This window comes from Magnolia sinica, chromosome 9, assembly GCF_029962835.1.
Source record: "Magnolia sinica isolate HGM2019 chromosome 9, MsV1, whole genome shotgun sequence".
Lineage (NCBI taxonomy): Eukaryota > Viridiplantae > Streptophyta > Magnoliopsida > Magnoliales > Magnoliaceae > Magnolia > Magnolia sinica.
In genome coordinates, this window is record NC_080581.1 from 56,673,748 (window position 1) to 56,687,596 (window position 13,849).

Here is a 13,849-nt window from a genome sequence, read left to right on the forward strand (position 1 = left end):
GAAGTGCATCAGGCTGTTTCTTCCATTCCGTCGGACGGGGTACCAGGCCCGGACAGATTTTCAGGTAGCTTTTTCAAGGCCTGTTGAGCATTATTGGGGTTGACCTCCATAGAGCAGTCGTGCACCTATTCGGTGGAGGGGACATTCCTAGGGCCTTCACATCTTCTTTGATTTGCCTTATTCCTAAAGTCCCAAATCCATCCACGTTCTGTGACTATCGGCCCATTAGCTTATGCAACTGTGTCTACAAGATCATGGCCAAGGTAATTGCTTCTAGGCTGAACCAGCTTATCCCATCTATCATCTCTCCGGAGCAAGCGGGGTTTGTGAAGGGGAGGTCCATGGCAGAGAGCATAGCTCTAGCTTAAGAGATGTTTAGGGATTTAAATCGAAAGACGAGAGGAGGCAATGTCGTGTTAAAGCTAGATCTAGAAAAAGCTTATGACAGAGTTGAGTGGAATTTCCTTAAGCGTATCCTTGCGAAGTTTGGTTTCAGCGTTCCTTAGATTGAGATGGTTGAAAAGTGTTGGGATAATTGTTGGTTCTCGCTCCTAGTTAATGGGGAAGCATCTGGCTTCTTTAAATCAACCAAAGGACTAAGGCAGGGAGATCCTCTATCTCCAACTCTATTTATCCTCACGGCTGAGGTGTTAAGCAGAGGGTTCAAAGCCTTAGTCAATAGAGGGGAGTGTAAGCCATTTAAGATTAAACAAGGGTGCCCAATTCTGACTCACCTGCTGTTTGCAGATGACATCCTCTTGTTACTTAATGGCAGCTTAAGGTCATTGAGAGTGCTGAAGAAGTTCCTAGGAGATTTTCAAGAGGTCTCTGGCCAACGTATAAACACGGGGAAAAGTTCTTTCTTCGGCTCAGCTACCCTGTCCACGTCGAGAATCAGAGCTATGGAAGACTGTTTAGGGATCACTATAAGAAAATAGGCCATTAGCCACAATTTTTAGCCTCAGTTGAAAAAATGGAGGCTAAATGTGTCTTTTAGCCTCGGTTTTTAAGGAAATGAGGCTAAAAGTTCAACTTTCGCCTCAATTGTATAGGAACCGAGGCGAAAAGTCTACCTTTTAGCCTTAGTTGCATAGGAACCGAGGTGAAAAGTCTACCTTTTAGCCTCAGTTGCATAAGAAGCGAGGCGAAAAGTCACCTTTTAGCCTCAGTTGCATAGGAACGGAGGCGAAAAGTCTACCTTTTAGCCTCAGTTGCATAGGAACCGAGGCGAAAAGTCTACCTTTTAGCCTCAGTTGCATAAGAACCGAGACGAAAAGTCTACTTTTTAGCCTCAATTGCATAGGAACCAAGGTGAAAAGTCACCTTTTAGCCTCAACTGCATAGGAACTGAGGCAAAAAGTCTATTTTTTTAGCCTCAATTGCATAGGAACCAAGGCGAAAGGTGTACCTTTTAGCCTCAGTTGTATAGAAACCGAGGCGAAAGGTCTACCTTTTAGCCTTAGTTGCATAGGAATCGAGGTGAAAGGTCTACTTTTTAGCCTCACTTGCATAGGAACCGAGGCAAAAAATCTACTTTTTAGCCTCAGTTGCATAGGAACCAAGGCCAAAAGTCTACTTTTTAGCCTCCGTTGCATAAGAACCGAGGCCAAAAGTCTATATTTAGGAATATTGAAAAAAAATGAGAATATTGAAAGAATTAATAATTTTTAAAAATTTGACAATTGTGAAAAAATTAAGATTTTTGAAAAAAAAAATGGAGACAATTGGGAAAAAATTAAGAATTTTGAAAAAAAAAATTGAGAGTTTTGAAAAAGATTTGAATTTTGAGTTTTTTTTTTTTTAAGAACTAAGAATTTTTTTAAAATTTTGAGAACTTTTAAAAAATTAAGAATTTTTTTTTGAAAAATTAAGAATAAAAAATGATAATTATGAAAAAGTATGATTTTTTTTAAAAAAATTGAGAATTTAAAAAAAAATTAAGAATTTTGAAAAATTTTGAAAGTTTTGAAAAAAAAAGAATTTTGAATTTGAAAATCTTGAAAAAAATTAAAAAAATTTTAAAAATGATGAAATTTCAAATAATTGAAAATTCTGAAAAAAAAATTAAGAAATTTCAATTGAAATCAGATGGACGGATGAAAGATTTCACATAAAGGCCAAATGACTACTTTTTAGCCTCGGTTGAATAGGATCTAAGGCTAAAAGTCTCTCTGAAATATGAAATATAAATTTGTCGGGCGCGCATGATGCTTTTTCCCTAACTCCTTTTCTCACTCGCTGTGCGAGCAAGCGAGAGAGATCTTTGTTTTCTTTCTAGGGTTTTACCCCAGGATTTTCACACCTCAATCGTGCTTCCTTTTTTTTTCATTTCATTTTCTACAAATCTCTTTGATTTCTTCGATCTTTGAAGAACCTGTCATGACCATGATCTCTTTCTTCGCTTTTTTTGCCTAGGGTTTGTGCTCGTGATTCGTAGATTTTACTCCTTTTTTCTCATTTTCTCAGCTTCAATCTCTGTAACAGAACTAGAATCCTTCTTCGCCACTCCTTTCTAGGGTTCCTGCCTGAGATTTGCTGTTTTGTCCATTGGGTTCCTGGACAATACATTCAAGAAGGTTGGGAGAATGCAGCAGAGATTGAAGCAGCAGCAACAGCAACAAGCCCTGATGCAACAGGCGTTGCTACAGAAGCAGCTCCACCATCCTGGCATCCTTGCAGCTCCCATGTCTCAGGTACCATTCCAGTATCAGATTTCTCCCCAAATTTCTCACTTTTCGTGCTTAATGCATGTCTTTTGTTCACCCCACACATTTAGAGCTGGATTCCACCTTTCAGTGATCCAGATGGTCCATATAGTGGGTTCTCTTAGATGGACCATGTTGGGAAAAAAAAACTCCATTAGGTGATCATCACTGTTTGATTTGTGGCCTACAAATGGATGGTTTGCCCAATCATCTGTGTTCGACTGTAAAATTCGACTGATCCTGTGGTAAGATTCTATTAGTGGGGAGTTTTTGGGGCATGATTCGTTTATAATAGGGCCCACCAGATGAACGGCCTGGATCATGGAAGTGGGCCACCTTTAGGTTTTTGGTTGAACCAAAACCATTTTTGTTTACTTGGCCAAGCATTATATGTTTCCTCTTAGGTATTTCCAACAATTTTCACATATCTGATGATGATGGATGATATAGCAACCCTATAAAGTTGTAGCAGTCATGCCAAGTAGATTTTAGTCTGTTTCTCTCATTTGTTTTGAACTTACCAATATTCAAATGAATCTCAAAATTTGCAGTTAGTATAGACATCTAGGTGGCATGCTCTAATAAATCAAATGGATTATGAGTGATGAGAAGATGACGAGGAATTTTCTGATGGTTCTTACCTCTAATCAGCTTTACATTTAGTTAACATGGGAACTAAAGACCACAGTCCAGCATTACTAACTTCCATGAACTTATTTATTGTTGGAATCTGTTGAAGCAAAAAACTGGGTCGACCTCTTCCTGTATTTCAACCTGCAACATAATGAGGGAGAAAGAGAGACCCTGGCTTGAGTCGGGGATCCTCTGATGCTTAAGTTAGTAAGGGCTCAAGAAGAGGAGTCTCTTAGGGTTTTTCTTGCATACCTTTAATCCTAGAGAGCCCTCTTTGTATAGGAGTGGGAGGTCTCAGCGTAAGGGGATTTTCTCCTAATTTTTGGAGAGATTTGATTTAGTTGATGTTTTGTTTATGGATACTTCCTGATCCCGAGGTTTTCGGGATCGGGAATCCTTTTACAAGATTCTCGGGATGGTGTTTAAGATTACACCGTCTCTCCTTTGTTTGGCTCGGCCTCAATAGATTCGTAATCTTGGATGGCTTAAAGAGGAGACTTTTTGCCTACTATCAGACGAAACTGAGTTGGTTTAGGACCGATGTTTTTCTTCTATCCAATAGCCGATACCACAACCAACCATACATAGGTCGGTTTCATAATCAGTCAGGTGGCTTTCTGATTTAGGGCCTTCAATAGGTCCCTTTAGATATTGCTGCCTCGTTAACCAAGTCAACTTGATGTGTCTTATACTTGCCTAAGGCTCTCGACTCTCTCAGCTTTGGTTGGGATTCATTTCCCACAAATCCGAGCAAATCTCTCCTTTAGGCTTTATCTTATCTTGATCCGAACTATTGGCTCGGACAGTTTCAGTAGAGTTGGTCTATTCCATAACCGAGTCTCTGGACTTGTCATATTTTTCCCCAACAGTAAGCCCCCTACTCATTGTGTCAGTTATATCGGCACTAAGGAGTAATGCATTGCACACCGAGGTTATGATGGGGCATTTATTGCTTCTTGTGTCGTTCTTGACGTGCGACAGATCATTACTCGAGGTCGCACGAGTGAACATCTGTCAAGTTATTTCGTCCGCTTATAAGTTTCGGACACGTGGCGAAAACGTTACTTGCGTCAATTGGCGTGGGCCATGCGTCGGGCGGGAGAGTAGAAGCAGGCGTCGATTCGACTCCTCCTTAAATATTGCTGCCACGTGGCTCGGCTATAAAAGGAGGAGTGGGAACGACTTTCGCACTTTCGTTTGCCCACTTGATTTCCTTTTCTTCTGTTCTCTCTTCTTCCTTCTTTACTGTGCTTGCGATCTGCCATTCTTTTCCATCCTTGCTTTCTTTATTCCTCCTCAACTGTGTGTTTTTCATCTTTCTGGTGAGTCCTCTCTTCCTCCCTTTTCTTTTCGACGTTCAGTACAATGCAACCTTCAAGTCCCCGGGAGGGGATTTCCGGTGATGAGGGCAAAATGGAGCATTTTTGGAATGTTTCGGAATCGCCTTCCTTACTGGTAGAGATGGCGATGAGCTTCAATGAGGCTTTTCAGCTCACCGTTAGGATGCCCAGTGGGATTCCAGCGGAACGCCCTGCTCTAGGGGGTCCCCCAGTCTTGAGACATGCCCTGGGCAGGCCTACCCCTTTTTTCCCTGGGGATGACTTAGAAGAAGAGGAAGAAGAATTAGGAACCTCTGAGTCGGCTCTTCCCAGGAGATCGGTGAGGATCGAGTTTGGGGAAACCACTGAGTCGGTTCCCCTACGGAGATTGGCTCGGTTTGCTGAGTCGGCAGCTGAGGAAGGGGAGGCTGCCAAGAGTGAGGAGCTCGGAGACAAGCAGAAGGGGCCTATTCCCTCAGTTTTGACTGAGACGGATTTGGATAGGATCCGAGTAGGGTATCATGTTCCTGACTTAGTAATTCTTCAACTTCCGCTTCCGAATGAATTGCCTAACCATCCCTCTCCTGGGATGGTCGCAATTTTTCAAGTTACCATGCAATGTGGCTTGCGTCTGCCCTTACAACCCATTGTTCGGGATTTTCTTTCCCAGCTCAGAATTGCTCCCAGACAGATACTCGCAAATGGGTGGAGGAACTTGTTTAGATGTGCAGTGTTGTGGGCTGAGACAGAGCAGCCCCCACTGACCATGGACGAGTTCCTCTATTTATACCAAGTTCGGCCGAACACTTCACAACCCGGCTAGTATTTTTTGAGCAGTTGGCGGAACAAGGGTGGCTCTTTGATAACCGACCTTCCTACCTCTAAGAAGCACTGGAGAGAGAGGTGGTTCTGGGCATGCAGTCGCTAGAAAACTGCCTGGGCTGTTTAAACCTTGCGTTTCCCGGGTGTTCTCCAAAGCAGGTGACTCGGCATGCCTTTTCCCTCATTTTGTCTTGATAAAATCCTCTTGAGTCTGACTGAACGTATTCTGCAGATATCTCTAAGAAAAAACCAAAGCTAGCAGCCAACGTTTTAGCTCGGATCAGAGACCTGTGGACGTTGAGCCCGGAAGATAGGTCTTAAAAGTCTATTTTACAACCGGAGCGTCTTCTTCTTTTGGGCCTGGGTTCATCCATGACAAGTATCCTTAAATTATTCAGGCACATCCTTCTTGAATTTTTCTGACTCTGCGTTTTATCCGACACAGAAATGGCTGAAGCTCGACCCCTTCTGAGGCCATCTTCGAAGTTGAAGGCTCCTCCTAGGTCAGTGCTTCTATTGGACCCTCGGCCTCTAAAGAAGGTGAAAACTGCCCCCTCCATCGCGGAGCCTTCTGCCCCAGTTGCCACTACTTCGGCCGTCCTGACCGTCGTCGATCTTTCTGACCCCGAAGAGAGGGAGGAGGACGTTCCGGTCTAGTCCCGGGCAACTCTTGAGCTAGGACCTATTGTAGAATGGGTCTCGGGGTGAAAAGAGGAGCAAAGAGGAGAGAGTTCAAGGGAGGAGTCAGCTTCATAAGAGCAATCATCCTTCTGTCGGGCCGTGGCAGACATGGTTCCTTAGGCTGTTTCTGTCGGGAGTGAAAAGGAATTTGCTTCCATCTTTGAAGCTCTCGGGAGTCAGATACTCTCCCATGCTACGAAGGTCTTACTTCAGGTAGGATTTCAAATTTATTTTTTAGCTCCTTGTCTCTTTCGACTTTAATCGGACTTCATTTTTTTTTTGTGCAGCTCGCTCCTTGCCTGCTGAGAGCCAGCGTAGATTTGACAGAGGGTGAGAAGGCCCAAAAGCATGTGGCGGACGTCGAAGTGGCTCGAAAACGGACAGCAGAGGCAGAGGTTCAACTTGAGATTACCTCAACTCGGGTCGACCATTTGACTGGCGAGTTGAGCTTGGCTCGGAAGGCGACTAAAGATGCTAGAGCTGAATGTACTCGGATGGCTCAGCTGCTGAAGGGAGCCCTTGATGAGAGTTGACAACTTCGCCTGGCTCGTGACGCCTTTAAGGAGAAGCTGGCTCGGCTAAAGGCCAATACAAAAGCAGTGCTCGAGGTGGCCAAGAAAGAGTCAAGAGAGAAGGCCGTAAAAGACTTCCTTAAATCTCTGGAGTTTGAAGACGAGAGGGATCGCTTATACGTGAGTGGGTACAAAGCTTGCATTCAAGTGGTGAAGCAGTTTTTTCCTGACCTTGATCTCTCGAGATTCAAGGAAGGGCCTCCCGAGGATCCGGTGACTGAAACAGCTGAGTCTGATGATGATGCGGGTGGTACTGGGGCCGAGTTTGAAGCTCTTAGGCTCCAGAAGTCATTCCGAGAGACCCTTGATAGTCTCGGAGCTCATTTTTTGGTACCATCATCAGTTCCATTTTTGGCACTCACACCAGCTCCGGGCAAGCTCGAGAATAGTATTAACCGAAGAAGAAATTCGCACGTTGTGACCGATCTTTCTTTTGCCCTTTACCTTTTCTAGTCTAACAATGTAATGCTGAAGCAAGATATAACTCGATGTAACATACTGATAAATGAATATGCTTAGTTTTATTTTATTCATTTTTAACTCAGTTTACATGCCTGTTATTTTCAAGCCTTTTTCATTGCTTTGTTGTGCCAACTTTAGGGGTAATAGATTTTTAGATGCTTGGCATTCCACGGATGAGGTCGTAGTCATCCGGTTAGGTCTTCCAACCGATATGTCCCTGGTCGAATGATGGCTGAGACGATATAGGGTCCTTCCCAATTGGGTCCCAGTGTGCTTGAGCCAACTTCCTTTGTATTAAGGAACGTCTTTCGGAGAACTATGTCTCCAACTCGAAAACATCTGACCTTGACTCGGGCGTTATAGAACCGAGTTACCTGCTGTTATCGAGCTCCCATACGTAGCCAAGCTCTTTCCCTTTGTTCGTCCATAAGATCGAGTCCGAGTGCTAAGAGTTATTCATTATCCTCTTCGTTAAACGAACTGACTCGGGCTGAAGGCAATCCGATCTCGACCGGAGTGACGGTTTTCGAGCCATAAGCAAGGGAGAAAAGAGTTTCTCCTATGGCGGTTCGAGCTGTAGTTCGATAGGCCCACAATATTTTCAGGAGTTCTTCAGCCCATGCTCCTTTGGCTCCGTCGAGCTTGGGCCAGAGATGCTATTTGACGATCTTGTTGACTACCTCAACCTGTCCGTTCATTTGAGGATGGTGGGGCGATGAGTACACATTTCTGATCCCGAGGTTGTCACACATTTCACGAAAGCTCCTATTGTCGAACTGCTTTCCATTGTCGGTAACAATGGTTCGAGGTACTCCGAACCGATAGACAATGTTTTTCCACACAAAATCAGTGATCTTCTGTTCGGTTATTTTTGCCAGTGGCTCAGCCTCAGCCCATTTCGTGAAGTAATCCACAGCTATAACAACGAACTTGTTCTGGCCTCTTCCTATAGTGAGTAGCCCTATGATGTCAATTCCCCATTGTGCGAAGGGCCAAAGACCAATCATAGGTGTCAGCGCTTCGGGAGGTTGTCTTAGGATAACCGCGAATCTCTGACATCTGTCGCATCTCTGAGCGAGCTTACGAGCGTCGTGTTGGATAGTCGGCCAGTAGTATCCTTGACGTAATACCTTATGCGTGAGTGACCGTCCTCCTGAATGGCTTCCACAAATCCCTTCGTGGATTTTCCGTAGTACATAGTCCGCTTCACTGGGTTTAAGCATCGCAGCAGTGGAGCATAATAACCTTTCTTGTATAAAGTCCCATTAAGTATGGTATAACAGGAGGCTCGGATCTTTAATCGTCGGGCCTCGGTACGGTCTTCAGGCAACTCACCCTTGTCGAGATATCGGACGATCGGATCAATCCAAGAAGGTCCAAGTCAATCGTATGTATGGCCGAGCTAACTGGTTCATTAATACTCGGTTTAGCAACGTACTCGACTAGAACAAACCTGGTTATATTGTCTTTATCGGCGGAGGCGAGTTTTGCTAATAAGTCGGCTTTGGCATTCTCTGTCCGAGGGATCCGAGTGATGACACAACACTAAAAGCCGTTAATCAGTTCTTTAGCTTTCTCCATGTATGCTTTTAATTGCTCTTTCCGTGTTTGATATACACCGATAACTTGGTTAACAACTAGCTAAGAATCACTGAAAACAATTAGATGCGTAACACCCAAGCTGACCACGAGTCGAAGGCCGAGCAATAACGCTTCATATTCTGTTGTATTGTTCGAAGCTTGAAATCCAAGTCTTAAGGCATACTGAATGTAGGTTTAATCTAGAGTTTCCAGAACTACTCCTGCCCCGCTTTCCTTAGAGTTGGAGGAACTGTCGACATACAGCTTCCAGGGTATTGGGTCGAGCAATGACGCGGGGGAAGCAGTAGTCGACTCTTCAACAGGCTTGGTCATATGCTTAATCATCGGGTTGGTTTGTGGTGTTACTTCAGCAATGAAGTTGGCCACGGCTTGCCTTTGATTATTATTCTCGGCTTATATTGAATGTCGAACCCGCTGAGTTCGATCGCCCATTTCGTAAGTCGGCCGGATACATCCAATTTTTATAGAATCTAACACAGTGGGAGATCGGCCATAATGACAATGGTATGGGCTTGGAAATATGGCCAAAGTCGGTGCGAGGAGACTACTGGAACTAGGGCTACTTTTTTCAAGAGTGAGTATCTCGTCTCTGCCGATAATAGTGCTTTGCTGACGTAGTAAATCGGCAGCTGCTTTCCTTCGTGCTCACCTATCAGGGCCGAGCTAACTGCTGCCTTGGACACCGCTAGGTACAACAGCAGAGCTTCTCCTGGCTCGGGTTTCGATAAGACTTATGGAGATCTGAGACTTTAATTGCTGGAACGCTCCTTCGCACTCTTCCGTCCAATCCATCGTTTGTCATCCCTTCAATTGTTTAACGAACGGGAGACATTTATCCATGGCTCTGGATAGGAAACGATTAAGTGCCACTACCCATCTAGTTAGTCTTTGTATATCTTTAATTATTTTAGGAGATTCCATGTTGAGCAGGGCTTTTCTCTTTTTTGGGTTTGCCTCTATTCCTCGCGACTGACCAAGAAACTGAGGAACTTTCCCGAGCATACGCCAAAGACACACTTACTCTGGTTCAGTTTCATTCGGAACTTGCGTAAGATAAGGAACATTTCTTCTAGGTCAGCTATATGGTCAGCCGCGTGTGCACTTTTAACGAGCATGTCGTCAATGTACACTTCCATGGTTCAGCCGATCAGCTGAGCAAAGATGTTGTTTACCAATCTTTGATAAGTCGCACCAGCATTTTTCAAACCAAATGACATCACATGGTAACAATAAAGGCCTTTGTCAGTGACAAAGGTAGTTTTAGATTTATCGGACTGATGCGTTACAATTTGATTATATCCTGAATACGTATCCATAAAGCTAAGAAGTTCATGCCCCGCAGTACTGTCTACCAAATGGTCTATCCTTAGAAGAGGAAAGCTATCCTTTGGGTAGCCTTTATTTAGGTTGAAATAGTCAATACAGGCTCGCCACTTCCCATTGACTTTCTTCACAAGTATGACATTAGATACCCATTCCGTGTAGTGTATCTCTTCTATAAATTTTTCCTTAAGGAGCTTGCTATCCTCTTCTTCAATGACAGCATAACTTTCGGGGCCAAGTGGTCGTCACTTCTGTCAGATTGGTCGGTAGGTCGGATCGATATTGAGTCGATGAGTGATTACTGACGGGTTGATTCCTTGCATATCTTCATAGTTCCACATAAATATATCAGCATATCGTCAGAGCAGAGCTATCAAATTATCTTTTAAGGGTGATCACAGAGACGAGCCAATTTGCACTACTTTAGATCTGTCTGTCTCGACCAAAGGTACCGAGATAAGACCTTCAACTAGTTGCCCTCGTTCATGCGTCTCGACCTGGGGGTCTAGCGACTCAATCATCGATACTTTAGTTGGAGCTTTCTCGGTGGAAATTTTTATAGCTGTCATGTAGCAACGCCTCACATCCTGCTGATCTCCTTTGATGACTCCTATTCCCGACTCAATTGAAAATTTCATGGAGAGGTGGTATGTAGATACCACGGCCTAAAGGAGACTCAGAGAGGGTCGACCAAGTATAGCATTGTACACGGACGATTGGTCGACTATCAGGAAATCGACCATTGTCGTCGCTTAGTTCGGAGGGTTCCTGGCTGTGAGTGGCAGTGAGATGATCTCTTCTGGGAGTATTTGTCCCCCTAAGAATCCCACCAATGGGGTACGAACCGGTTGTAATGCCAATCGTTCAACACCCATCTTATCGAACGCCTGAGTGAACAATACGTCAGCCGATGATCCTGTGTCAACAGTATGTGGAACACCCTTCGGTTTGCGATGGTGAAAGTAACGACCAATGCATTGTCATGTGGATGATGGATGCCTTGGGCATCTTCATCAGTGAACGAGGTACAGTACTTTTCTTTCTTTTTTTCTTTTGAAGGCCGAGCTATGATTAGAATTTTAGACTCAGGTTGGCTGAGGCTTCTAGCATGGTTTTTCCAGACATTATTTGAGTCGCCTCCGCACAAAGGTCCTCTGACTATCATCCGGATTTCTTCCGTGGATTGGTTGACGCTCCGGCGTTATTTCGTTGCTCCTGTTCTCTCGACATGTTCTTTGAGTCGGCTTTCTCGGATAAGCCTTTTGATCTCCTCCTTCAAGTGATAGCAATCACTTGTACTATAGCCATGATCATGATGGTAGTGACAATACTTGTCCTTATTTCGTCAATTCGGATTACTCCGAAGCTTATTTGGCCAACTTACGAATCCTTTACTTTTGATTTCCGTCAACACATATTCTCGAGGTTTATTAAGCGGAGTGTATGTAGAAAACATTTGGTTAGGTCGCATGCTTGACTTGTGTTCATCGCGCGCTCGGTCGTCCTTACGCTTTTTTCCTCCGGCTGAGTCAACTTCCTTTTTGGCTGACTCTTTGGCCGTGGTTTTTGTGTTCTAGAAGGCCTCACGCAAGTTCCGCATTTTTTCAGTGTTTGCGTACTTGTCTGACCGAGTTATGAACTCCGCCAAAGTTTCGGGAGGATTCTTGTCCAGGGACGCCAGAAATGGCTTATCCCTCACACATTGAATGATGGAGTTAAGTGTTGTCTCTTCCGAATGTTTCCGAACTTGGAACGAATCGAAGTTAAATCATTTGATGTAATCTTTCAGCAACTCTCCCTCCTTCTGAACTATATTATTCAGATGCGCTGGGAGCTTCAACTTCTTCTTCCCGCCAATAAAATTGGTAAGGAAGGCGTCACTAAGTTCTGTGAAGGTTCGGATGGACTTCGGTTTCAACTGTTTGAACTAAAGTTGGGCTACGTCGGCTAAGGTGAGGGAAAAAGCTCGGCACATCACAGCGTCCGAGGCATCATGTAGTTCCATGTATGTCCGGAAGCATTCGATGCGCTCAGTCGGGTCAGTTTTACCAGTGAAAGGCGTAATTTGCGAACGACGGAACCGTTCCGGTAGCCGAGCCTGCATTACTTCCTCTACAAATGGGGACGCTTTTGTTTTGAGTCAATTCTGACGCAAATCCCAACCATGTTTCATGTCCTCGATCTCTTCCCACACTTGCTTCCTGAAATCTTGAAAGTCGACTTTCCAAGGTTCGTCGCTTTCGGCCATTCCCTCGACCGAAGGCCGACTGCGCCTCCGGCGATCGATTTCATGTCAGAGATTAGTGGGGGGCAGCCCGGCAGTAGCAGAATGAGTGGGTGCTGGCTCGGACGGACCTTGGGGCTGACTTCTTTGAGGGAATGCCGGTTGCGGGGCGACAGGCTCGGGATCAACAACTTGCTGTGGGACGTTAGTCGTCTGAACGCCCGGTGGAACTTATTATCGGTGTATCTGTTCCAACAGTTATTTCAGGACATTTATGTCGGATCTGAGTTCCTAGACTTCTTTATCCAGTTGCACATTACCTCAGTTCCGCTGGGCATTTCTCGTCGGAGCCGAGGTCCCTAGACGAGCAGCGAAATTCTAACCTTGATTCCCTCGGATAGCGTTCGCATTCGATGGTTCAACGGCAACGGCCTCATTCAGATCTTCTTAAACCGTTCTTCTAGTAATCACCATTAAAGCACATTTTATAGCCTCTGGATAGAGCGTAGGAAATGACTTTTTGTATCGTTTCCCATAGAGGGCACCAAACTATTGAAGTGAAAAACTGGGTTGACCTCTTCCTGTACTTTGACCTGCAACATAATCAGGGAGAAAGAAGACCCTGGCTTGAGCCAGGGATCCTCCGATGCTTAAGTTAGTAAGGGCTCAGGAAGAGGAGTCTCTTAGGATTTTTCTTGCGTACCTTTAATCCTGGAGAGCCCTCTTTTTATAGGAGTGGGAAGTCCCAGCGTAAGGGGATTTTCTTCCTATTTTTTCGGGAGATCTGATTTAGGTGATGTTTTGTTTATGGATACTTCCCGATCCCGAGATTTCCGAGATCGGGAATCATTTTACAAGATTCTCGAGACGGTGTTTAAGATTACACCGTCTCTCCTTTGTTTTGCTTGACCTCAATAGATTCGTAATCTCGGCTGGCTTACAGAGGAGGTTTTTTGCCTACTGCTTGACGAAATCGAGTCAGTTCAGGACCGATGTTTTTCTTCTATCCGATAGCCGATACCACAACCAACCATACATAGGTCGGTTTCATAATCGGTCAGGTGGCTTTTCGATTTAGGGCCTTTAATAGGTCCCTTTAGACATTGCTACCTCGTTAACCAAGTCAACTTGATGTGTCTTATACTTGCCTAAGGCTCTCGACTCTCTCAGCTTCGGTTGGGATTCATTTCGCACAAATCCGAGCAAGTCTCTCCTTTAGGCTTTATCTTATCTCAATCCGAACTATTGGCTTAGATCCCTCGGACAGTTTTAGTAGAGTTGGTCTATTCCATAACCGAGTCTCCAGACTTGTCATATTTTTCCCCAACAGAATCAAACTAACAAATGGTTATTCTTCTAGTACTTTGTCTTCAAATAATTTTGATATGTGAACTTGATCTATTGCCTTTTTCTTTGTTCATATATTGGTGCACTTGTTAGGGCGGGCATAGTTAGTAAAATTTACTTATTTTTTGTTGCAATACCTTTCTAAAGAGCATGGTTGTT